General features: G+C 52.6%; 1 long non-coding RNA gene across 1 annotated transcript; it reads left to right on the top strand.

Moving 5' to 3' along the window:
• Window positions 1-4: 4 nt before the first annotated feature.
• Window positions 5-946, top strand: LOC124029016. Its single transcript, XR_006837703.1, has 3 exons — window positions 5-137; window positions 407-607; window positions 731-946. It is a non-coding gene; the product is annotated as an uncharacterized LOC124029016 (long non-coding RNA).
• The last annotated feature ends 6,314 nt before the right edge of the window (window positions 947-7,260 follow it).

Genomic DNA, 7,260 nt, shown 5'->3' with positions numbered 1-7,260 from the left:
GCCAGCTACATTGTTACAATCCTTCCTTCCATTTCCTGCAACATTCCGTTTTTATGTTCTCTGAAAGGAAACGTTACTTCGTTTCAGCGTCTCGGATAATATATTAGCCTGTCTTCTATATTGACTGCTGGGACACGGTAAGACGCTTTATTCTATTATCGATACGTTTACATTTTCCAACGAATGTGAGCAGCTTAATCGGGGGCTACTATCCAAATTATTGGGTGATAAGAAGGGCCAAAATCTATTTGATTTGATTACCAATTAAGCTATCTGAAATAAAGCAGCTGTATTTGTTTACTAGGGCGTTTTGTCCGCTTTTAAAACGGCTAAACACCTGCTCTGGGGTTGAACATGACGATTTAACTTTACAAGAATAATATAGTCGCATTTCTTTCACTGGCAGCGAGCTACTCCCGAACACATAGCAGTCGTTTCCTTGGCTACTCCAAGCCTTCCACTCGGCTTTCTATGCTTCACCTGTAGCCGAAGACTGCTCCATTTTCTTATTTCTGGCACATTACTGAAAGGTAGAGCTGCTTCGTGGAAAACTAGAGAGCGAAAAGCGAGACCAGGGAGTGAAAGTCGTGACGTCTCACAAAGCAAGGTGCAGCTTTTTTCCCAAGTCAACCCTCTCTTTGTTGAAGAATGTGTTCATGCCAACTCGGTGTACCATTGAACCGTTACACAACAATATGTACACTAACCATCTTGCATTTTAACCTCCTAGAATTAAAGGAGCAGATATGAAGAGGGTCCGTGGCCAGGTACGGCTGGGTCGGTTCACCGGGACACGGATGGGAGGCTGCTGAAAGAAGGCTGCGGTGATGTGCATGCTGCTGTTTTGGAATCCTCGGCTTGGGAGCAAGAACCGCCTGACAACATGACTGGGTTCAACCAGCAGAATGTTGAGGAATACTATGAGATGGGAGATGAGCTGGGGAGGTGAGTTTTATATGCTGTGAATGAACACTACCAACAGTGTCTGAGCCTATACCGTGGTGGTCTGCTGTCCTATGCAACCACGATATCATACTATTACATTTGTGTGTTACATTTTGGAACAGTGACTATGATCAGTTATTATCCAAAGACTGACTGTAAACCCCTCAAAGGATCTCTCTGTCAAAAACCTCTTGGTTACGCAAAGCATCATGACTATATTATCTCTGATTGATGGATAGATGTTACAACCAGATGAATATAATACTGAATAAGATTATGGGCTAGTGATTTATGACCAGAAAGACAGCAACTTTCCCTTAAATCTCTCTCACATCATCTCTGAGTAATAAAATACTGAATCTATTAGCTCACTGCTCCACTCCTTATAGATCACTGCTCCACTCCCTATAGATCACTGCTCCACTCCCTATAGCTCACTGCTCCACTCCCTATAGCTCACTGCTCCACTCCGTATAGCTCACTGCTCCACTCCGTATAGCTCACTGCTCCACTCCGTATAGCTCACTGCTCCACTCCGTATAGCTCACTGCTCCACTCCCTATAGATCACTGCTCCACTCCCTATAGCTCACTGCTCCACTCCCTATAGCTCACTGCTCCACTCCGTATAGCTCACTGCTCCACTCCCTATAGATCACTGCTCCACTCCCTATAGATCACTGCTCCACTCCCTATAGCTCACTGCTCCACTCCGTATAGCTCACTGCTCCACTCCCTATAGCTCACTGCTCCACTCCCTCATAGCTCACTGCTCCACTCCCCATAGCTCACTGCTCCACTCCCTATAGATCACTGCTCCACTCCCTATAGATCACTGCTCCACTCCCTATAGCTCACTGCTCCACTCCGTATAGCTCACTGCTCCACTCCCTATAGCTCACTGCTCCACTCCCTATAGAACACTGCTCCACTCCCTATAGATCACTGCTCCACTCCCTATAGCTCACTGCTCCACTCCCTATAGAACACTGCTCCACTCCCTATAGATCACTGCTCCACTCCCTATAGATCACTGCTCCACTCCCTATAGCTCACTGCTCCACTCCGTTTAGCTCACTGCTCCACTCCGTTTAGCTCACTGCTCCACTCCCTATAGATCACTGCTCCACTCCCTATAGATCACTGCTCCACTCCCTATAGCTCACTGCTCCACTCCCTATAGCTCACTGCTCCACTCCCTATAGCTCACTGCTCCACTCCCTATAGATCACTGCTCCACTCCCTATAGCTCACTGCACTGCTCCACTCCGTATAGCTCACTGCTCCACTCCCTATAGCTCACTGCTCCACTCCCTATAGCTCACTGCTCCACTCCCTATAGCTCACTGCTCCACTCCGCTATAGCTCACTGCTCCACTCCCTATAGATCACTGCTCCACTCCCTATAGCTCACTGCTCCACTCCCTATAGCTCACTGCTCCACTCCCTATAGATCACTGCTCCACTCCCTATAGCTCACTGCTCCACTCCCTATAGATCACTGCTCCACTCCCTATAGCTCACTGCTCCACTCCGTATAGCTCACTGCACTGCACTCCCATATAGCTCACTGCTCCAGTCCGTATAGCTCACTGCTCCACTCCGTATAGCTCACTGCTCCACTCCCTATAGCTCACTGCTCCACTCCGCTATAGCTCACTGCTCCACTCCGCTATAGCTCACTGCTCCACTCCGTATAGCTCACTGCTCCACTCCGTATAGCTCACTGCTCCAGTCCGTATAGCTCACTGCTCCACTCCCTATAGCTCACTGCACTGCTCCACTCCGTATAGCTCACTGCTCCACTCCGTATAGCTCACTGCTCCACTCCCTATAGCTCACTGGTCCACTCCGTATAGCTCACTGCTCCACTCCGTATAGCTCACTGCTCCACTCCGTATAGCTCACTGCTCCACTCCGTATAGCTCACTGCTCCACTCCCTATAGCTCACTGCTCCACTCCCTATAGCTCACTGCTCCACTCCGTATAGCTCACTGCACTGCTCCACTCCGTACAGCTCACTGCTCCACTCCGTATAGCTCACTGCTCCACTCCCTATAGCTCACTGCTCCACTCCGTATAGCTCACTGCACTCCCTATAGCTCACTGCTCCACTCCGTATAGCTCACTGCTCCACTCCGTATAGCTCACTGCTCCACTCCGTATAGCTCACTGCTCCACTCCGTATAGCTCACTGCTCCACTCCGTATAGCTCACTGCTCCACTCCGTATAGCTCACTGCTCCACTCCCTATAGCTCACTGCTCCACTCCGTATAGCTCACTGCTCCACTCCGTATAGCTCACTGCTCCACTCCCTATAGCTCACTGCTCCACTCCGTATAGCTCACTGCTCCACTCCGTATAGCTCACTGCTCCACTCCCTATAGCTCACTGCTCCACTCCCTATAGCTCACTGCTCCACTCCCTATAGCTCACTGCACCGCTCCACCAGTATAGCTCACTGCTCCACTCCCTATAGCTCACTGCTCCACTCCCTATAGCTCACTGCTCCACTCCCTATAGCTCACTGCTCCACTCCCTATAGCTCACTGCTCCACTCCCTATAGCTCACTGCTCCACTCCCTATAGCTCACTGCTCCACTCCCTATAGCTCACTGCTCCACTCCCTATAGCTCACTGCTCCACTCCCTATAGATCACTGCTCCACTCCCTATAGATCACTGCTCCACTCCCTATAGCTCACTGCTCCACTCCCTATAGCTCACTGCTCCACTCCCTATAGATCACTGCTCCACTCCCTATAGATCACTGCTCCACTCCCTATAGCTCACTGCTCCACTCCGTATAGCTCACTGCTCCACTCCCTATAGCTCACTGCTCCACTCCGTATAGCTCACTGCTCCACTCCCTATAGCTCACTGCTCCACTCCCTATAGATCACTGCTCCACTCCCTATAGATCACTGCTCCACTCCCTATAGATCACTGCTCCACTCCCTATAGATCACTGCTCCACTCCCTATAGCTCACTGCTCCACTCCCTATAGATCACTGCTCCACTCCCTATAGATCACTGCTCCACTCCCTATAGCTCACTGCTCCACTCCCTATAGAACCTGCTCCTCAGATTCCAGCTCACTCCCTCCGTTTCCAGCTCTCCCTCCCAGTGCTCACTGCTCCCTCCATGCTGCTCACTGCTCCACTCCGTATAGCTCACTGCTCCCACTCCGTATAGCTCACTGCTCCCTCCCGTATAGCTCACTGCTCCCTCCCTATAGCTCCTGCTCCACTCAGTATAGCTCACTGCACTGCTCACTGCTCCACTCCCTATAGCTCACTGCTCCACTCCCTGTAGACTCACTGCACTCCCTATAGATCACTGCTCCACTCCCTATAGATCACTGCTCCACTCCGTATAGCTCACTGCTCCACTCCCTATAGCTCACTGCTCCACTTATAGATCACTGCTCCACTCCATAGATCACTGCTCCACTCCCTATAGATCCTGCTCCACGTCTCAGCTCACTGCTCCACCCGTATAGCTCACTGCTCCACTCCCTACTCCTGCTCCAGTCCCTAGCTCACTGCTCCACTCCTATAGCTCACTGCTCCACTCCCTATAGCTCACTGCCCACTGCCTCTAGCTCACTGCTCCACTCCCTATAGCTCCTCAGCTCACTGCTCCACTCCGTTTAGCTCACTGCTCCACTCGTATAGCTCACGCTCCCTCCGTATAGCTCACTGCTCCACTCCGTATAGCTCACTGCCACTCCGTATAGCTCACTGCTCCAGTCCCGTATAGCTCACTGCTCCACTCCCTATAGCTCACTGCTCACTCAGTATAGCTCACTGCACTGCTCCACCCGTATAGCTCACTGCTCCACTCCGTATAGCTCACTGCACTCCCTATAGCTCACTGCTCCACTCCCTATAGCTCACTGCTCCACTCCCTATAGCTCACTGCTCCACTCCCTATAGCTCACTGCTCCCTCCTCAGCTCTCCACTCGTACAGCTCACTGCTCCACTCGTATAGCTCACTGCTCCCTCCCTAGCTGCTGCACTGCTCACTCTACTCCGTGTAGCCCCAGCTCTCACTGCTCCAGTCCCTACAGCTCACTGCTCCAATCTCACTGCTCCACTCCCGTAGCTCACTGCTCCACTCCGTATAGCTCACTGCTCCACTCCGTATAGCTCACTGCTCCACTCCCATAGCTCACTGCTCCAGTCCGTATAGCCCTGCTCCCTCCATCTCACTGCTCCACTCCCTATAGCTCACTGCTCCACTCCGTATAGCTCCACTGCCCAGTCCGTATAGCTCACTGCTCCCTCCCTATAGCTCACTGCTCCACTCCCTATAGCCACTGCACTAGCTCACTGCTGCTCCACTCCCTATAGCTCACTGCTCCACTCCTGTCCTAGCTCACTGCTCCACTCCCTATAGCTCACTTCTCCACTCGTATAGCTCACTGCTCCACTCAGTAGCTCACTGCTCCACTCCGTATAGCTCACTGCTCCACTCCCTATAGCTCACTGCTCTCACTCCCTATAGCTCACTGCTCCACTCCCTAGCTCACTAGCTCTACTCCGCTCCACTTTCCAGTCGTGCAGCTCACTGCACTGCTCCACTCCGTATAGCTCACTGCTCCACTCCGCATAGCTCACTGCTCCACTCGCATAGCTCCCTGCTCCAGTATAGCTCACTGCTCCCACTCAGTAGCTCACTGCTCCACTCCATATAGCCCACTGCTCCAGTCCGTATAGCTCACTGCTCCACTCCGTATAGCTCACTGCTCCAGTCCGTATAGCTCACTGCTCCACTCCGTATAGCTCACTGCTCCACTCGTATAGCTCACTGCTCCACTCGTAGCTCACTGCTCCAGTCCCTATAGCTACTGCTCCACTCAGAGTTCACTGCTCCAGCTCACGCTCCCTCCCGAGAGCTCACTGCCACTCCGTATAGCTCACTGCTCCATAGCTCACTGCTCCACTCTGTATAGCTCACTGCTCCACTCCGTATAGCTCACTGCTCCACTCCCTATAGCTCACTGCTCCACTCCCTATAGCTCACTGCTCCACTCCCTATAGCTCACTGCTCCACTCCATTATAGCTCACTGCACTGCACCCGCTTAGCTCACTGCTCCACTCCGTATAGCTCACTGCTCCACTCCGTATAGCTCACTGCTCCACTCCGTATAGCTCACTGCTCCACCTCCCGTATAGCTCACTGCTCCACTCCGTATAGCTCACTGCTCCACTCCGTCATAGCTCACTGCCCACCCCTATAGCTCACTGCTCCACTCAGTAGCTCACTGCTCCACTCCGTATAGCTCACTGCTCCACTCCTATAGCTCACTGCTCCACTCCGCTCACTGTACTCCTATAGCTCACTGCTCCACCCCTATAGCTCACTGCTCCACTCCCTATAGCTCACTTCTCCACTCCGTATAGCTCACTGCTCCACTCCGTATAGCTCACTGCTCCACTCCGTATAGCTCACTGCTCCACTCCCTATAGCTCACTGCTCCACTCCCTATAGCTCACTGCTCCACTCCCTATAGCTCACTGCTCCACTCCGTATAGCTCACTGCACTGCTCTACTCCGTACAGCTCACTGCTCCAGTCCGTACAGCTCACTGCTCCAGTCCGTACAGCTCACTGCTCCACTCCGTATAGCTCACTGCTCCACTCCGCATAGCTCACTGCTCCACTCCGCATAGCTCACTGCTCCACTCGTATAGCTCACTGCTCCACCCGTATAGCTCCTGCTCCCCCGTAGCTCACTGCTCCACTCCGTATAGCTCACTGCTCCACTCCGTATAGCTCACTGCACTCCCTATAGCTCCTCCACTCCGTATAGCTCACTGCTCCACTGCTCCCTGCTCCACTCCGTATAGCTCACTGCTCCACTCCGTATAGCTCACTGCTCCACTCCCTATAGCTCACTGCTCCACTCCCTATAGCTCACTGCTCCACTCCCTGTATAGCTCACTGCTCCACTCTGTATAGCTCACTGCCCACTCCGTATAGCTCACTGCTCCACTCCGTATAGCTCACTGCTCCACTCCTATAGCTCACTGCTCCACTCCCTATAGCTCACTGCTCCACTCCGTATAGCTCACTGCACTGCTCCACTCCGTACAGCTCACTGCTCCACTCCGTATAGCTCACTGCTCCACTCCCTATAGCTCACTGCTCCAGTCCGTATAGCTCACTGCTCCACTCCGTATAGCCCACTGCTCCAGTCCGTATAGCTCACTGCTCCACTCCCTATAGCTCACTGCCCACTCGTATAGCTCACTGCTCCACCCGTATAGCTCACTGCCCACTCCGTATAGCTCACTGCTCCACTCCC

The sequence above is a fragment of the Oncorhynchus gorbuscha genome, unplaced genomic scaffold, assembly GCF_021184085.1.
Source record: "Oncorhynchus gorbuscha isolate QuinsamMale2020 ecotype Even-year unplaced genomic scaffold, OgorEven_v1.0 Un_scaffold_5247, whole genome shotgun sequence".
Classification (NCBI taxonomy): Eukaryota; Metazoa; Chordata; class Actinopteri; order Salmoniformes; family Salmonidae; genus Oncorhynchus; species Oncorhynchus gorbuscha.
Note: the sequence above shows the minus strand (reverse complement) of the source record. Positions and strands in the feature narration are given on the sequence as shown.